Source organism: Agelaius phoeniceus, chromosome 6, assembly GCF_051311805.1.
Source record: "Agelaius phoeniceus isolate bAgePho1 chromosome 6, bAgePho1.hap1, whole genome shotgun sequence".
Classification (NCBI taxonomy): Eukaryota; Metazoa; Chordata; class Aves; order Passeriformes; family Icteridae; genus Agelaius; species Agelaius phoeniceus.
Window position 1 is genome coordinate 36,635,848 of NC_135270.1, and position 19,120 is coordinate 36,654,967.

Genomic DNA, 19,120 nt, shown 5'->3' on the forward strand with positions numbered 1-19,120 from the left:
AGAATTCACTATGCTGTAAAACACATAACTGTAAAATACAAAACTGTAAAACACAATGAACATATAATGAAATTTTGAGGGCAGACTGGATCACTTCTCACACTAGTATCAAATAGGTTATATATTTTTTCATCTATGAAAATATTTATCACTATATTCTGAAATGTTTTTACCACCAAGCAAGTAAGCTCATTTGCCTTTTTCTTCCTGTGAACAATGCAGTATCCACTAGGAAATGAGAGAGAAGTAAACGTATCTTGCAGCCACCACTGGTAACTTTTTCCTCACACGAGTTCCTGAGTAAGATGATTTAATTAGACCTGGAGCAGTTGTTTGGACTAGATGTTCTTTGGAGTGCCCTTCTAGTCTACATTATATTATTCCATGATTCTATGATCTCTCCCCAGATGTCTGCCCAAAAGATGCCTTGAAGCCAAAAGAAATATATTTTAGCTCTGCTTAAGATGCAATGCTTAAACAACAACTCAATATGAAATATCTGGTTTTTGAGCTCGAAGTTACCAGGCACATAAAACAATGTTTCAAAACAATATTTCAAAATTTAATCATAATCTTTTGTTTCAATGCAGAGAAACTGGAGCTTCAAAATCATATTAAATCCTATTTAAACTAAAAAAGGTTTTTTTAAAAACTCTGAGGTTATACACTGGAGATTATCATCTAGGTGACTTTTATCCTCTTTTTTTTTTTGTTTTGTTTTCTGAAGCAAAAAATATTTGTGCTTTTTTCATACTCCCAGCCTAAAGAACTAAGACTTTGTTCTGAAAACACAAGCAAGAAACCTTTTTTATGTTACAGGAGAATCCACTCAATTTTACATCAATGCACTACTCCATGTTTTGGCAACATGCAATGAAAAAAACACAATGACAAGTACAGCCAGAGAAATAAACTGGTATGTTTTGAGGTTATACACAAACACAGTGGTATTCCTAAGAATTTTCTTTATAGAGGCAGTGAAATATTATTCAAAATGTGAACTGCTGATCCTTTTCAAAAACTGCAAAATTTTCCTCATTTCACTGGATTTCAGAAATACCAGAGGCATTCCCCTCTAAATTCATTATGATTTAAATTGCTTGCTCTCTCTTTACATTCCCATTCCATTTGCTTTTTTTAAATATCTCAACTTTTTCTACCTAAAAAAAAATTGCAACATTACACATTCTATGTATGTATGTAGAAATATGTGTATCATGAGGTACAAGTTATTATATTCTGTAGAAAAAAGTAAATTCAACCATAGCATTTTTTGATAAATTACATACAAGAAATCTTCTGTTTGAATTAGTTTTCCCCAGAGACACTACTCTCATGTCAAAACAGTCATTTTGATGGTGTGATTCTCAAACATTATATAAGGACCACCTGTTGCAACAGTGACAAAAATTCCCTCAGCTAAACTTATTCTTGCCAACAATAATGCTGATAGGCACAAAGTAAACAAAAAGAAGCCACGATGCTTTTGGTATTACACCAGTACAAACAGCATTCAGTTCTGCTAAACAGGAGACAAAGCAGGGAATTTATAGTATTGGAGCCAAACTCCCCAGTACCAACAGAAGGCCTTCTTTCAGTACAATAGCTGCTTAAAGCAGAATTCTCAGAGTTAAATGGTCATTATAATGGCCATAGTGAGGAAATACAGCACATCTGTAAGAATCAGGAGTGGAAGACTTGCTTACAGATTCAGAAACAGGATGTATTTCTGGCTGCTTAACAAGTCATCAGTAGCAATTAAGATATCAAAGCTGTCCATAAACACCTTGTTTGCCTACTCCAAGTGAGAAGCAAAATGAATCACTTTAATGGCCTTTCAGTGTGCTTCAGTCAAAGGTGCCTTAGTTTACAAGTGTAACTGGGTAAATGACCTTTACAGCATAATAACTTGCTTAACTGCCACAGTTTAGCTGTGTATTTCAAATATCTCCTGCCTCCCCCTTTTTAGAAACAGAAATATTCGATTTTTAACGTGATCACTTACCAGAAATTCTAGGTTCAAGATTTAAAATTTAGCAAAATTTCTAAGTCAACTCAACTCTATCCTCAGTGTTATTTATTAGATACCCTCCTGTCTTGGTTTGAGAAAATGAAGGGAAACACTCTAAAATGAGTTCTCCCCCTTTGTTTTAACCAATCCCTTTCCACCAATAAGCAGAAACAAAATATGAACAGATATAAGTGAAAAAATAAATTTGCTAACAAGTAAAACTGCAACAGGCAAATAACAGACTTCTATTCCAAACATTGAGCATTAAAAGAAATGCTGTCTAAACACCTGTATAGAACATATATGATATTGTAGTAGCTTTTATGGCAAAAAGAGGAAGTGCTACTAGCATTTGAAGTCACCTGTATGTCATAAGCACACTGAAACTGTGTGCTTCTTTTATTTTCTAAAAATATTACATCACGATTATCTACCCATAAGACTTTAAAGAAATACAAAATAAAATTATGTTTTCAGATGAAAAAGACTGCTGATCAGGATCTCAAGTTATTATAAGTCAATTTTTTACTGCCCAGATTGTGGGCACTTTGGCAGCAGATCATCCATAAAACAGAGTAAGAGGAGCACTAATCTTTCCTCAGCAGATACAACACAGAAGCAATGAAGTGTTTTTACCCTTAGCAACTGTAAATCTCAAGAAAATCCACCAAAATATTTTACCAATAACCATATAGAAGACAAGTGATTATGCAAATTCTGGATTTTCAATTAAAAAGCCTTCAAGTGTTACTACCAAAAAAAAAAAAAGTCGATTCAAATTTCAATTACTAGAACATCTAATTTTAAATATTCAATAATTCATTTAATCCACTATCCATCACATCAGTCAGTAATTTCAATGGCATTGGTCCCTCCACATGCAAATATGAGCTGAACTATGTACAGTCATAACTGTGCTGTTATTAACAGTTTTTCTCAAAATAAGGATCAAAGAGCGGCTGACAGAAGAAAATGTTGGTTATATTTAAAACTCTATTTATTGTGACAATCAAATGGTTTTATTATTACAGACAGAAACTTTACAAGACCTGATATATCTAAATGCTAACATATTTCCAAATTGAATTGTGAAGCTTTCAAAAATTAATTAATAATAACAAATCATATACACGGTTATCTGAATGGAAACCTACTCTGCCTCCTTTTCTGGTAAACCACAATTTAGAATGGAAATTAACTTCAAAGAAAGATAAGAGTCTCTAAGGTGAGACAACACTTCACCAGTTTGGTTTAATAAATATGTATTAGAAAGATTAGCATAGTAGCTATGTCAAATGAAAACCACATGAAAAATAAATTTCTTCCACTGAAGAACTTAACCTAGAAGAACTGGAAAACATATACTCTAAACAATGATGATGCTTCATTTCAATTAATAATGTGGTCCAATAGTCAAAAAAGTCTGTTTCTGTGATAATTTTGCAAAAATACTTCTTTTGACATAATAAAATTGAAACATACAGGCAGACAGATTCTCACTGCTAAGAGTGAAAAAAAAGTCATCTTCCTGTTTTTGTCTTTTTATATTACTACAATTTTGCACATCTTCTGTAAGGGTTAGTTTCTGTTGCTTTATTCTAGGAAGTCATGACAGTTGTTTTTTTACTTTTTTCAGTCATCATTGAACTTTTCCTTAAAATTAAATTTAACTGTCTCTTTTAGTGATGACTGTTTTTTTCTTCTAGATTAGTTAGGTTTTTAGAAGCCCTTAGTGATTTTCATATCAGCACCAGCAACAAAAACTTTGATAAAATCTGGAATTCTTTTACAGCACCAAGATATTGATCCAGCACACATAAGGGCTGTGGGCTGAACAATGTCTTCACAGCATGTGAAGAAGCTGAGTCACACTGAATGTTTGTTAACTTAACTGGCTAAAACACAAGTAACCTTGATCTAACTTGAACAAGACTGTTGATCTGACCCTAACATACATAAATAAATAAGTAAATAAATAGTCTTACATCAATATTCCTGTTTTAGTATAAAGATATACACATACAAAACTTCAACAATCATATCAACCAAACTGAAACATTTTTCTTTTATAGTCTTAAAATAAGAGTGCACTTTATTTTTAGAAGTCAGAATTTCCTTTCTCTAGAGGTCAGAACACAGCAAAATCATGACCCTGAAAAGCCAATGTTTCATTAAGAGGACTGCCTAAATCTTCACTTGGTTGTGGCAGTCATTATTAACTCTTTAGCAAAACTCAAGAGATTTTTAAAAGGCTCTATTTACCAATGCTATCATGAAAATATTAGTCTTATGCATAAAGAAATACCACAAGACTTCAAGGTTTTGTTGCAAGAAACATCAGTTAATGTTCAAAGACCTTCTCCACACTTACACCACTACAGTTACTACAAAGGAACACAAACTCTGGAGTTTAAACAGAAGTTTAAAGGACGTTATACAGAATAATGTAGCAACATCTGAGTACAAACAGGAGGTGGAGCTTGTTCCAGCAGCAGTGGCATCTCCACCTCAATCCAGGATATCACATTCCATGCTTAAGACATCTCAGAAATGGTGACTCACCCTAGACCTTTCCAGTAACTTCATTTGCACTTGCCAGGCAGACAAACAGCAAGGACAGGCAACGAATTATTTCCTAATCTTTTTTTCCTTATTTTTTTTATTTTTCCCAGGCAATCAGTCTTCAGTTATATAGGGAGGAAAAGGAAAATACAGGGAGTAGTACCAATCAACTTGATGCTGCCTATGTTGCAGTACTACCAAAGACAGGCTCAGGTCAAACCCATTTGTCACAGGTTCAGAAAAACAGACAAATGATACGTCTATCCCTATGCCTTTCCAAATCAAGAACAAATATCTTGATTTGGAAAGGCAAAGGGGCAACTGAAGAAATCTGGAAAGGTGAGGAAGAGATGACTAGAGCAAGAAAAATACCCTTAGAAGAGAGACACAGGAAAGACCTTGATTATCTCATGACCCTTGAGGATCGCCAAGAGCCAAGATTCACAAGGGTTAAAGTGGTAAATGGGGACAGCAATATAGGTCTTTGATCCCTTTTTGCCTTTGCATTCCTAAAAATGTATTAGCAATTTCCTTCCAAGCTAACTGCTAAGTGAAACAGACAAGTTACTAAGAATATACTGACTATACCAGCCAGGAACCATTCTCTGGATCCACAGCTAAGTGGCATGGAAATGGCTCACTGCCACACAGATGACCTCTTTCCCCAGAAGCAGGGAGATGGCATTGCCACTCCTTATTTTAAACAGTCTCTTACACATGCTAGGACACAAACTGTCTGAGCATCATCTGAAGGAATGCGATTTGGCACAGATCAAACTGCATCAGGAAGCATGCAATTAAACAACTGAAAAGTTTATGTGATTTTGGGCCAATGCTTGAGCCTGTATCCTCATTTCAGTTTATTTATAAATATATTTTTAGATATAACCTCAGAGAGCGATCACCATGTGGTACATTCCGAACACCAGTGAAGCTTCCTAACGCTTTACTGTAGGCAGCATCATTCCTAACTTACAGTATTCATTATTCCTTTTACATTTTTACTACAATGATTGATATACAAACATGTTTTATAAAGGACTCATTACCTGTAGAATACTAGTTATATTAATATTGGAAGCTGCTTTTATATATATATATATATAAGCAGCTTCCAAATGGGCCATCTGAAAACACCAAACTTCTTATTGACTGCTTCATGGTGTAAACAGTATTTTAGATAACAAATACATACATACAAACATTTTTCTATCTCCGCAGCAGTGATCTGCTGCAGAAATCAGATTCTTCCATCTCTCTTACAGCAGGAACAGAGTATGTTGCCCACACATACTCACATGGACTGGCTGCAGAACAATGAAGATCCACAGAGTTAAAACACAGCTGAGCTCCTTCACACAACTACTCATGAAAAAGAAAAATATGGCCATGGTGAAACATAAAAATATGGCTTTTCTGGAGAGAGCCTGAACGCTGAACAATCTACTCATCAGCCTTTTTTAGTACAGGTTGTTTCCTACCCTGCCCATTCAGGGTAGGAGTTGTTTCCTTTGTATTTCTTCAAACAAACAGGTTCTCTTGCTACCTATGCTTCCTGTCACTGTATGTCAGTTTGCCTTCTGTCACGCAAATTGCTCACTGCCAAAATTACAGAGTATACAGCACATTATTCATGCTACTTCCGTGCAGATTTAAGAACTCCCAGTTCCGGGCAACCAGACCTGAGTCTCCTCTCACTGCTCCTGGACTGTGTCTGGCAAGTGGCTGCTGGCTGGGGTCAATCCACCATGGCAACTGAACATGAAAAATCTAAAATAATAACACTTTTCCCTCAAACAAAGAGAGCTTTAGCATAATTAGTGTTACTCTATTTGTTCTATCACAAGATACAAATACATCTCCATTTCCATTGAAAATATTTGATATATTTTTCACTGAAACTTCTATGGAAGTACTTTATTCTGAATTACCACATGCAATGGATTACCAAAAATATGTTGATTGTCTTTGAAGTTGATGTTCATTGATAGCATACAAAGGCTACCTTAATTTAAAGTAGCCTTTGTCTCTCAGATAGAATGTCTCTTCTCCAAGACTAATCTTTTTTACTATTATTTCCTCAGCATTTTGTGAATATTCTATTAAAACTTCCAATGCAATGGAGACAATGCAGAATCAAGAAGCTGTAAAGAAAGAATAAGTTCAATAACTCAGAAATTGAGAATACACTCAATTTTGTCACATAAAAATCCTATAAGTCAATGTCCCATGCAAATCAAAACACACTTGCGTAGCTGACTGCTCTGTCATGTAGATTAAGAGGGTAATTCAATAGAAATATTTAGAAAAAAAAAATAGCAATTAAATCACAAAGAGACTCAGCATATAAACTGGTCTTTGCATCCTGTTGGTGGCAAAAATATTATCACATCTACCACATCTGCATATACAGCATTATTGAATTGAAAATTTTCATGAGCAGAAGCACTGAGGGAGACCACTTTGAGTTTCTGTCTTCTCAGTTGTTTCGTGCTGAGAGTTTGAGATCTACGCTGATCTATTAATCCACAGTTCTCTAAGACAACAGGGGGACCTCAGCAGAAAGGCTCCCACAGTTCCTGTACACATTCTCTGTGCAGCTCAACACTGTTCACCCCAGTGTAGAATCATGGAGCTTCCTGTGCAATGTTTAGGAGAAGAACGTGACAACAAGTGCCAGATTGTTGACAGGCATCCATTTATATAGACACTTCATGAACAGATTGCATTTCTCACCAAGGAGGTTGAGAAATGGAGCAGAAACTTTCGTGCCCTTCAGCAAACAGGCAGAAAAAGGATGATGAATCACTAAAAAAAATCAAGTGTTTTTTTCTAGTTCCATTAACATAAAAACATCTAAAGAGCCCCTTGCTCACAAGTATTGACTGCTTCTGAACCTGTAGTCTTACTAGTTCTATGCCATATACTACATCTGGGATTCGTAATTTAAGAAAGATTAAGAAAACAATTCAAGAGCCAATTCCATACACTATTAATAAAATAACCAAAACAAACCAAAACAAACCCCAAACCCCCCATTTCTGTGAGAGTCTACCACCAGATGTGTTCCAGCATCATTTTTTGATGCATTACATCAATTCAGGAGACTCAGTCACCAGTCACGTACCTCACTCAACAGACTACACAGATGTAGAACAAGTGTCTTTGATCTTTTTACAGATTGCACAACACAAACTGCTTACATGCAGTCAAAGCTTCTGTTCCTGAGGTAAGAGATCTCAAAAGATCTAATGAAGGTAAGAGACCTTTCACTTCCTTATACCTCTGCTGTACTTTCAAAATCAACTTCATTTCCTTCCAGATAGATGCCAGTCTACATAACTGCTTAAAAATATTTTTTTTGTTTTGCACAGAAACAGGAAACAAAATATCTCTGATCAAGAGTACTATTTTAAATAAAGTATTGCAAGTATGTGGTTTACTCCTGAAAAAGCAGAATTCCCACACACTTTAAGTAAAATATTAAGAGAGAATCTGAAAATTAGTTACTCTTTCATCCCCTCCCAATATTAATTCTATATTTCAGGAAATACACTAAGAGTCATTTGAAAAATACTTGTAAAGGGCACTCTCATACTGAATGTGACAGAAATGTGAATGTTTAATGATCATATTGGATCAGTTTTTAATACTAATAATTAGTTTGCTCCTTAGTTGTCAGTTTGGCTTCCATTTATAACTAACAATTAGGATCCTTATTAATAAAGGACAAAACTTCCATTTATCAGTAACTAGTGTCCTTTTTAATAAAGCATAAAGTGACATCACCAAGTAACAGGATTACTGGGCTCCCTAATTCTGTAAGGACTATAGTCAGGAGGGAATTCTAGCAGAAGAAAAGGCTGAGGGCACTCATATTGGATACCAGTTAAGCATGAGCACACATGCCTAGAACCAGGTCTGTATTGGGCATAAGATAACTAACAGAAAAAACAACTCATAATGCCAGGTTATACACACTAATTCCCCATTACAAGGAAGTTGTCCATAAGAGCTAGTAAAAAACATTAGGACAAAAGTGCCTGTAAATTATTGTTTATGCAGATTTAGCATTGCTTTGTAGCTCTGAGTAAGCCATGTCATAGGAAGTTTTGAGTTTCATTGTCTCCAACACCCAAAAGGATTTCCCTTGCCAAACACCTGTTTAGGGATAGGAAAACAACATGAGGTTTTTTTCTTTTTTTAAACATGACAAAAAATGGCAGCTTTTATATAGTAATACAAAATCTATATATAGGCTTCTAGAGAGTGAATCACTTGGGAAGAGGCCATTTGGGTTTCACACCTTCCTACCTAGCATTTCAAAGGTGGAGTGTACAACTTTCTGAATGCCTAATCACGATCCTAGGACACTGTCAGTAAAGAAATGGAAACCACTGAAAGGAGAACGGATCAGAAGCAGATCACAGCAAAGTTTCTGTCTTTGTGATGGGACCATTCACACCCAGTGCTTCCTTTAGTTGTAGGTATTCATTGCAGGAACACACAGCACAAAGAGGCATAAAGATTCACATATGTTTAAGCCTTCTGTTAATCTAGAACCACACAAAAGATAAGATATGAATAAACCTTAAGGATAATTTTCTCTTTTTTTTATTGCTTTCAAAACAATAACTGCATTAAACACAGAAATTGCCAGGTCACAAAAAGGAGCTTTTAAGGTATGTCCTCCATATATCTATATACATATCTAGAACTATAATGTTCAAAACAGAAACTTGATAGCAACAGATATAAATAGAAAACATTAAGAGTTGTAGAAAACCAAGGAAGAGGCCCAAAGTAAAGTGGAAATATCACTGTCAGCACACTTAAAGCACACTAAAAATTTTGCTAATACTTTAGGAACAAAAAGAACTTTAACAATTCTACCACCCACATAGATTTATCAATCACCTTCCCATTTGGGGAAAAGATATTACTGAATATTAATGATTAAACACTTTGTACCCTAGCATCAGTTAATATGGATGCTGAAGAGGACTCACAAAAGCTGCACACTTATTTTCAAGTCCAAAAAGGCAAAACTGAAATAGCTGAAAAGTCAGTGATTGGGTTCTAGAGTAATCAAGATGAAGAAAACTTATTTGCTCCTCTTCATAAAGGGGCACAGAGCTGTAGGCTCCTCAAAATAATAGAGCAAATGAAAACATGACAGACACTATTACTATTTAACTACCTTTGCTTTTGCAGAACTAGATAACTTGGTTATGTAATGAGGAAAATGCAAGCATAGCTTAACACTGACACAGATTCAGTCTTTGCAAAATATTATTTCAGACACATGGAAACATGGAATATAAACTGCTCTGATGTAAAAGGGACTCTATTCTAAAAAACAACAATGAAATTTAGTCAGTGTAATAGATCATTAGGTGAACATGTACTTAAACACATGTAGTGAACATGGTTTTTGCCATAAATTGGGGAATATCAAAAGCATATGGATTTACTACCTTTGCTTTTGGCAGTGATATAAATGCAATCAGAAATCTTCTCACATCAAGCATTTAAAATGTAAAAAACTAGGCCATTGGCAAAAGGATTCAGGAAGGACTAATAGAATAATTAAGGAACCGAAAGACATGCTCTCCCATCCATGGCAAAAGGGGATTAAACTGTTTAATTTCTAAAGGCAGGTCAGGATTTGATAATCTTTGATAAGCATCAGTCCTAGAAAGTGAAATCTGATTTTCTATTGATTCATCTGCCTAGCAGACAAAGAAACTGCAAGTTCCAATTTCTAGCAGCTGAGGCTATGTAGAATTAGATTACACAACAATTATTTTGCTGGTCCAACTTCTTTTCTAGCTTAATTTAAGTATCTAAAACAAATGCTTAGTGAAAAACAAATATGGCTGTGCTATTTCCACATTATAGGATTTTTGTTTCCAATAGACACTCTATTTAAAAAGAAGTTAATTTAGACAACTCCTATGGCTTTCTTATACAAAAAGGTATTGGAACAAATTACTATAATGTCATATTCTGCAACACTCAGTGTAAGGCTAAATTGGAGAGATTGCCTAACAGATTTCTTGGGACACTTCTCAGAACATCCTTTTCTTTCAGTCTCAGGGCATAAAAAGAGGTATTTAATACAACAGGTATCTGAAATTATCCTGACACCTCAAATGTCATCAGTCTTGTTCTGTGTGTCCAAAGACAGTCCATGGATCAGCAGAAAAAATTTTGCAGAATGTGCTACAAAAGGCAAGATGTGAAGATAAGGTGAAAGATAGACAGAAGGAAACTTTGACAGTCCTTACTTCTGCCTCTAGATAGGCAGTAATACATGCATATAAAGTGAATTAAACTTCAATATCAAGAGAAAAGGATAGCTTAAACACCAGCAATATCTTTTGGAGGGTGCATGTGATATTTCCATCACTGGAGGTTCCCAGAACAGGTTAGACAAAGATAGGTGTAGACAGAGCTCATTCTGACTTGAAATAGGAAGAAATCCTTTTGGGTCTTTGAAAGTCGGTATCTCTCCTGTAAGACAAAAAACTCCCAACTTCCAGTGCAAAGTAAGGAAACTATGTAATATACATTCCCACTGTTTAATGTTCCTTTCTGCCAATCACATTCCTGTGACTTTCCTTTCTGATTACCTAAAACTCCCATTGTAAGTTCAACTGGATAAATACTTCCCCATTTTTTACTCTGAACGGTTGTGCAGAGCTCCTAAATAGCTGCCAGATTTCACAAGGGAAGTATTTGCATCTCAGCGTGGGTGAATACATGTCCACCCCCATCCAACTAGTACTGACAGATTATTTGACAGTTTAGTTTCAGTCAGACCTATCTGCCTCAAGAATATTTTTAAACATCAAGACAAAAGTTGTCTTGGAGTTTAATGTGTCTGGGATGTGCATCTTTGAAAACATGTATCTAACACATGAAATGAGCACACTGTCAACCCTAAACTCCTGCATGGGTTTGGTTGTTCAAATATCCACTTCCATCATATTGCCCTACTTAAGTACTTAATTTTTCTAGTACAGAATTTCACACTCATTAAATTTGACTTCTTTCACTACCATAAAGAAGATATTTGACACTATTGTTCTCAGGCACAACAAGGGACTGGAACTTTTCTCGTGGCTCTTCCCCTCTAATTTTAGACTTTAGGTAGCTTCCTCCCTATTGTTTTTGAAGAGATGGAAGTTCTTCTGCTGCTAAAAAAATTATAAGTGCCTTTGTGAAAAGACATTGACTTAATCATGTCTCTGAATATTTAATTTCAACTGTTGGCTCCTGCCTTCCTGAAAACTCTATTTAAAAAAAGTCTTTTTTAATGCACTATCCATTCATTGAGCAGTGTTACAATTTTCAGTAGTGGAACTGTTCCACAACTGATGCTAGAACTTTTTAAGAAAGCTTCTTTTTTTCTTCTTTTATAGTCATCTTCCTAACAATTTTTTAAACAAGGCCATAAAATAAAGATTTTTTTTTTCTTACTTAAAATCAGAAAAGCTAACTTACAAATGATGCAGAGAAGAAATTTACACTGAGAACAAAAAAGTGAATCAGCTCCTTGAAGCATCTTGTTCACAGGGTATTTTCATACATTAAAAATATATCACTTAGAGCAAGGAAATTATGGCTTCCTTCCTTTCATAGAGAAATTGAAGTCTTTGGCATTAACCACAATATTTGAAGAGCACTACAAGCAAAGTCAAAATTCTATTCCTGCCAGGGAAAAAGCAGCTGTCACGAAGTAAGAAAACTTTTTAGACCTTCATTTAACATATAAAGAAGCCCTTCTAAGTTCTAAAAACAAACCAGTCATTGTAAAATAATCTTATTTGCTTGAAGTCTCGGCCATTTGGTACCCAGCCAGCCAGGGTGAAAAGACAGACACTTAATATACAAAGATCCTAGCAACTAGCAGTCTGCAGGGAGCAGGGGATTGTATTGCCAGCAGCTGAGTGATCAAGATCTCATACACTGAGAAGGAATATACAAAACTGTGTGTTCATGGGCCACCTTTGTCTTTTGGAATAGATCAGAGGCAGGAAGATGGGCAGTGAAGTTCATAGTCATAGTCAAAGGGGGCAGACACCCGTATGTCCCATAAGCTGTGTGACCCTACAAATGTGAGTAGAAACATCAGGAGTTTAACTTCTGATGAAAGGAAAACAGAGGGACCAACACAGCTAGCCTCTTTCACCACCATTTTCAAATCTAGTAACTCAGTTAAGCTGCTTGAATTCTCCTCTCATAGCTGAGACGCACATCTTTCCTGGCAAGACAAAAAAAACATTGAGAAGAGGCAACAAGTAAAGTGACAAGTTAAAAAACAAAAATTAATGCCATTTTTTTATTCAAAAACAGTGGTGGTTAATCCATTTGGTACTGATCACATGCATTTTACTTGTGTGGCAGCAAGCCACAAATTCTCAGTGCCCCTCACAAGGAGACTCCTGGCCCACAGATTCTGACAATATGCCAGAGTCCAAACCAAGCCAGCCTGGCTGCAGCTGGGTGCTTCTGCTCTACACTCTCTCTGTGTGAAACCCACCAGTGTTTCCCAATACTGAATTCAAGGGCTCCATACAAAAACACCTACTGCCACATGCTACCTAACACCCTTCATGCCAACCAGCTCCAATACTTTACTCTCTCCACAAGCACTGAAAAGGTCACTATTATCATAAAAACATTTTAATAATCATTTGGAAGTATAAAGCTACGTAGTTTCCCATGACTTGTTCAACAATTCTGATTCTCTGTAAGTGGCAGTATTCTTACTATGCACAATCAAAGCATGAAATAATGGATGGATGTGTTATTATGACAAACAGATCTGTTTCGCTGCATCAGATCCTCTGTACCTGAATAAACAAAATTCGGGGGGGGGGGAGTGTGGTGTGTCCTTGCAATGTTTACCAAAGTACTGTACAGGTAATATTTGTGCTTCGTGAATGGCTTCTCATTTTTTTCCCCTCACACCAACAAGTACTTTTACTCAACTAATAACATATTATCAGCAGGTAATTTTGCCTCAATTATTTTTTGCCTTTAAACCCAGCAAGTGCACAACTGTGTGAGAACAAAGCTATAAACATTTCAAATAAGCGCTCATCTGACTGCAGTGATCAAGCATGCTGAGCTGAACTGCCAACATGTATAGCTTCAGCAACAACAAATGACATTTCAAAACCCTAAAGCAGTCACTGAAGAATGCTTCATGGGATATGTCACCTTCGATTCACTTTATGCAATGTACCATTAGAAACATACAGTGGTCATTAATTACTATGCTCCAATAAGGTAAATGAGCAGTTGAAACTGGATACAATGCACTGACATATCACTTTGAATTTCTGCAATTTTCAGCAAGGTAAAATAACAGCTGAGGCCATGATTTTTTAAAGCATCTGGTCATTGCTCCTATGTATGTAAGTGAAAATTGACCTTTAGGAACTAGATTAATTTGGTTTACATTTATTTCTTATTGCTGTGCTGAGCATTTGTAACCTGTACCACACTAAAACTTAAAATGTAATAAGAAAGCTAAAAAAAGTCAAACCTGTCCATTAAATGGATGCATATAAGCAAAGGTTCTATGTACATTGGATCACATTTTCCACACAAAAAGATTCACCAGCATCATCATTTCCACCATTGATAATTATGCATGGAAGGAGAAAGGGATTTTAATTATTCACATTCAAAACCCAGTAAAAAATGAACAAAAATTAACAAGTAGCAAAAAGAAGTCAGGCAAAGCCAAAGCTAAATATAGACCATTTTCTAGGGCCAGGAAAAATTTTGCATGCACAGACGTGGCACCATGGGCAGGTGCATATTTAAATTACAGGCACAGGAACATTGTACTTCTTGTTTTCTGACCACTCCCTCCCTTCCTGCCCACTGCTCCCTCTTTGGACTGATCTGATTAGAGACTGAAGATCATCTCAGCCCACAGCCACAAACCTGGTTGCAGCAAAAAGTTCTGTTTACAGCCTACGGAAGTCTGTGCAGATAATCTCTCTCAACATGCAAAAAATACACCACAGAAAAAGGTAAATTACAGAGAAAACTGTAATAACTGGATGCTTACAATGATACAGCTGAAAATATAGATATAAAAAGGTTTGAGTAGTCTAGAAATAATCTAGAAATATTCTTTGCAACTGTGTATTTTTATTTACTAGTAAAAGGAAGAAGACAAAATGTTTTATGTTCTTTAGCGCAATAATACATCTGTCATACCTCACCATCACTCAGGTTGTTTCCAATTTGCAAACTTACTGATATTTTGCTAAATCTCATCCTAAATACAGTCCAGTTTCTTTTTTGTTCTAAAGCTTTTATAACCATGTAAGTGGAGGAAAGTGACCATTTTGCAGTGGTTGTCTCATGAAAAAAAAAAAAAAAAAGCTGGCCAAATCACTCATAGCTACTCTGCCCACTCCGTGTAACAACCAAGAGTCCATGCCAACTTCCCCACATCACATCAGCCTCCTCCTCCCTTCCCCTGAACTACAGCTGGATCCAAGAGAAAAGCATTTAATTTCACCCAAAAGCCCACACAACCAAAACAATGGAATCATCCAATCCTGAATGGAACTGGTTGTGTTTATGAAAAAGCTGAAGCTAAAAAAAATAAAAATAAAAAATCTACGCTGTTAAGATTAATTATGAAACAGAAAGAGAAGTCTTCACACTGGTACGTGAAAAAGTAAAAAAAAAACAAAATAAAATTTGCCAATGATTACTTCTGCCAAGCTAGAAAAAAATTCCTTTTTGTTTAAAATGAAATATGCATAAATATACAGGAGTGACAAAAGACTATTTTTTTGCTTTCAGAGCACTATAATTTTACTTAAATGGTAGGTGTTCTTTCAAAACAGAATGGCATTTCAAAGAGACACCCAATCCTGTATTTTAAATGCAGCAGTCATCTCTGAAACAGGTTCTTGAAGAAAATTTCAAAATAGCAAGAAGCAAATTAGTAAAAAAAACAAAACTTATCGACTCTTTTTTAATAAACACATAATCATAAGGAAACAAATTAACCCCTCCCTTCCCCCCTTCTCCTTCCTCCGAAGCCTGTGCCTGCACAAAGATATAAGAAGCCACTAAACCACAGGGTGCCATGCCTGCCAACCACAATGGCTGAATAGCTCGCCATGTATCAGCAGCATTTTACACAAATGTATTCCTTGAGATTTTGAAATAAATAAAAATGCACACAGCAAAACGATCAGTGAAATCATATGAGAAAATTTTAAAATCTTTTAACAAAGAATTTTTCTTTATTAAAAAAGATGAGTTTGTGTCGTCATACAAGCATACAATGCAATGCATCTCTTTACAGTGGCTTGAGTAGGTAATCAGCTCAAAAAGCTTTTTCCCTAATAAAAAAAGCAAAATTGCTACATAGATTAATTTCACTAATTGATTCTGATGTTTAACCTCTACAACTATGACTAGAGGAAGAAGAAAAACAAAGGAATATTGAAAAATCATTTAAACAACAAGAGCATTAGGTTTGGTCAATGCCAGTGAATGAGTGTGATACAAGGAGAACAGGGCACAAAATTCCTTGACCACAGATTTCAGAATTACAATGAAGAAAAATCTTAATCTCATATTCAACAACTAGCCCTCTCCTACCCCTAAAGAAAAGTAGAAAGAAACATTTCAGACTCTGTCATCTGACTTGGGTTCTTTGCAGGGCCTGACAATGTAAAAGGGCATGTATTTCACATTTCTATCCACAATTATATTATATCAAAGGCCACTGATAGTTCAAATTCAAAAACTTCTAAGGTTGATACTTTTGTTTAGCTGTTTCATTTATGCCATGCTCACTCTTTTTAATATACTAGTGATTTCCTTCACACATCGCCACCTACTACATGAGCCAGTCTACCCTTTCAGCAATAAAACACAAAAATACTCTTTGACTGTTTGTTAATAAGACTGATAAAATCCTAGCACACCAGACCTGACAAGGCAGTGGTATCTTTTGTATGGCTACTAGCAGCACAAGGTGTAGCAAATATTCTAGGAATGAAGGAGACACAAAAAGTACATAAAATGAGACATTAAAGTACAAAACAATCTAGTGCTGTTATAGACTGCTGAAAAGGAAGTAAAATGCTAGGCTGGAAACTGGGACAGACATACATATGGACTAAACCCAAAGACTTCCAGCACCTGTACCCTGACTTCTGACACATGCCATATATAATTTTTATTTCTACCATTAGGGTTTAGTAAGTTTCATAATTTGTATAATTTGTGAAATGCATTGGAAAGCTCTGCTTCACCATATTCTTGTTGTCATCTCATATATTCCATGTGTTACCAGTACGTTGCAGAGACACTGTTGCCTCCACTATCAGGAAAAACAGCAGTTATAAAATTCTGACTGGCAAATCAAAAAAGAGTCAGGTCATGTCAAGTAGCCTCTTTAACCCCCTTTTGAACACATCAAAACTCCTTCAGAAACAACTTTTGTGTTCACAATCTCTTACTAAATTAGACATTAGCATTTGGCCAAGTATCCAGCAGAAATGTATTGTTAAACAATGGCCAGCTGACCTCACCTTCAAGAGAAGCTAACTATGAGAATGGAGATGTGCCTCTACAGATGAAAATCTGCACCTTTGACTATAAGTACAGTTATAGTATATATTCAGTAAAGTGATCTGTTCATGCTTTAGTAAAAACCACTGGTAGAATTCAATGTAGGTATGATGCATAATCCCTAAACTCCTCTGCCAATAAATAAATAAATAAATAAATAAATAAATAAATAAATAAATAAAATATCAAATAGAATATTTGGAAATAAGGTAAAATTAACAGAATTAAGGAAATACATAATATATCTTATGGGGTGAGAAAAAGTTTTGCTTGGTTAATCTGTCTGAATGAACTTGAAAAGAAAGTAAGACAAGCTTCCAGAAGTAGCAATCTAGAAAAGAAGAAAAATAACAACAAAACCCAAGATACAGCCAACAAAAGTGACTATCAGGTGACTAGGAAGAGAATCATGCTGCATATTTAAAAATAATTCCATAGCTCCAAAGAAATTTATCTTTAGGACAGTTTTTCCAAGTAAAGCCCCAGGATAGAAACCCAAATCTTCTTAAAAGTCAAGTTTGACAATTTTATGACAAAGTTAAATGATACGACTGTCTGCAATGGCAGACACTAACACAGGAGATCCTTGCCAGTTCTAGAATCCTATTTAGAGTTTAAGAAGGAGAAAAACCCAAAAAACTCCAAGACATCCACATTGCCATTAATCTTACCAAAATACTAAATTATTACTAATCTGTTAATCAGTTTTATCCTCTTAGAAGTAGGCATAAAGAATAAGCTGCTGAAGCAATGTAAAATCTTTTGAACCATGCGAATACTAAAGCTGAAATCTCCCAGAGCTAAATTTCCACGTTTTATACTGGCTTACGACAAAGAAATAATGTAGAAAGCATTAACTTTTGCTAAGTTTTAATATGTACAATAATAAATCAAATAATGCAGCTTTCCTCCAGAAAGTTCTTGAAGATTAATAGAAATATAAAACCAAACTCATTAATTCTACTTTCATCAGCCCAGAAACTCTTTCCTATTGACCTGAGAACTTTTGTAACCTTTTTCTATATACCTAGCTGCATTACAACATAGTAATATCTAATATATATAAAATATGTCTATTATATTCTCTCTGTTGTTTCACTATCTAGATACTAAATTAAAATTTTGTTTAGGTATTTTTACAGCAAGCTACTTCTGTTAATAGTCATGCTCAAGTGAGTTTTTTGTACACAGATGATTTATTTCTGAGGTGCCATCTCACCAGATGAACTGGAATCCCAAACTGGACTGACTTATCAGTCAGCTGGCAAATGAGCTACTGGCAGAAAGAAGCGAAGAAAAATAAATTAGTGCTGCAGTGGTGATGATGTAGAACTTCAAACAGTTCTTAGTGTTGTACAAGCAATAATTACTTGTCTTGCTCCCTTTTTTTACACAGGCTGACAAACTTACTGCCACTCCCTTTGCTAATATTTCTCTCTGCCCAAGAGCTGTTCCAAGCTTCTTTTCACTGAAAACTGGATTAACATAACTAACAAAAGTTCAGAGCAGATGTTCTCAGTTCTACTTAGCTGTACAGCCACTTAGACATAACATCATGCCAACCCTAATGAAGGGCTGGCGTGATGTTACCAAATATCTCAATTAATGCATGCACAAAAACGGTACCACTTCCTACCACAGTAGTCAAAGATCATAGTTTTCTGTCCCTTTTTTAATTTCATAATCAAACAACATAAATCTTCTCTCATTTACAACAGAGGTGCTATCTTCACCAGGCTTAAGTACTTACTTTCAATAAAGCTCCATTGCTACCACTGACATCCATTCCTTCTGTAGCATTTCAAATATCATTCAAATTGTCATTACTTCCTGCTTTAAGTTTTATTCTCTTCTGGTGTGATAGTATGGCTTTTTCAATGGACTGGATATTGCAATTTCCCATACCAATGGGCAACT

The 19,120-nt window shown here is 35.4% G+C and overlaps 1 protein-coding gene across 2 annotated transcripts in view; it reads right to left on the reverse strand.

Annotated features, from left to right (window-relative positions):
- PRKD1 (protein kinase D1) overlaps positions 1-19,120 on the reverse strand; it is a 112,968-nt gene that overhangs the window by 55,118 nt on the left and 38,730 nt on the right. The gene's annotated exons all lie outside the window — the stretch shown is intronic.